Genomic DNA, 1,430 nt, shown 5'->3' with positions numbered 1-1,430 from the left:
TACAGAGATAGGGAGGGGTGAAGGGGGTTGGATGAGGTTACAGAGATAGGGAGGTGTGAAGGGGGTTGGATGAGGTTACAGAGATAGAGAGGTGTGAAGGGGGGTGGAGGAGGTTACAGAGATAGGGAGGAGTGAAGGGGGGGGGGGTGGAGCAGGTTACAGAGATAGAGAGAGAGTGTGAACCCTCCATCTTTACCGACACTCTGAAAGATCACCCGACCTCTGTGCTAGTTCGACCTAAGCTCTGGGCACTGAGGTGGTCATTGTTTTGGCAGACACTGGAAGAACATGGAAACTCGACAGTCACCCAAAGCTGCAATTGAACCTGGGTCGTTGGCGCTGTGAGACAGCTGTGCTAATCACTGTGCCACAATGCTGTCCCATTAATGAGGGACAGAATGACAGAGACAGATTGAGAGACAGAATGAGATTGAGACCGAGTGGAACAGAGAAAGGGAGACAGTGATAGAGGGATAGACAGAGACACAGAGGGAGACACAGCCAGAGATAGGGAGGGAGAGAGACAGAGATGGTAGAGAGCGAGAGAGAGTTTGATGAGAGAGGGAGAGAGAGAGACAGAGATAGAGAGATAGACAGAGATAGAGAGTTAGACAGAGTGGGAGACACAGCCAGAGATAGGGAGGGAGAGAGACAGAGATGGTAGAGAGCGAGAGAGAGTTTGATGAGAGAGGGAGAGAGAGAGACAGAGATAGAGAGATAGACAGAGATAGAGAGATAGACAGAGTGGGAGACACAGCCAGAGATAGGGAGGGAGAGAGAGACAGATTGCGGGATCCTCCGCTTCATTGGCAGCGCACCCAGTCCAGCGGGTTTCCCGACGGCCTGGGGTGACCACAATGGGAAACCCTATTGGCCGGCTGGGGGACCGGAGAATCCCGCTTCCGGTGGGACCGTGTCGGAAAACAGGGCTGGCGGGAGAGAGAATCCCTGCCAGAGAGTTTGAGAGATGGTGTGAGAGTGACAGAGAGAGACAGAGAGAGAAAGTTTGAAAAATGATGTGAGACAGAAAGTGGGAAAGATGTGTATGAGAAAGAGGGGGAGAGAGATAGGGAGAGATAGGGATTTTCCGATTCTGGGGCTATGTCCCCATGCCGGCGTGGGAATGGCGGCTTTTTACGCCAGAAAAAATGGTGTAAAACGGCCACCGATTGCCGATTTTGCTGGGGGCTAGCAGGACGGCAGAGTAGAGTGGCCGACTCTAGCTGCCGATACGACCCGGAGAATTGCCGGCTCCACGGCCGTGCATGCGTACGCCGGTGGCCTGCAGCGGCCACACCGTGATACATTGCGGAGGCAACTCGCGGACCCGGCCCACCCCAGAGCACCCCCATCCATAGTGCCCCCAGCCACTAATGAAGTCCCCCCCCCCCTGCTTGCCCGCTGAGCGGCCCTCCCCCTGACTGTGGTGG

Source organism: Scyliorhinus canicula, chromosome 16 (genome assembly GCF_902713615.1).
Source record: "Scyliorhinus canicula chromosome 16, sScyCan1.1, whole genome shotgun sequence".
Taxonomy (NCBI): Eukaryota; Metazoa; Chordata; class Chondrichthyes; order Carcharhiniformes; family Scyliorhinidae; genus Scyliorhinus; species Scyliorhinus canicula.
Note: the sequence above shows the minus strand (reverse complement) of the source record.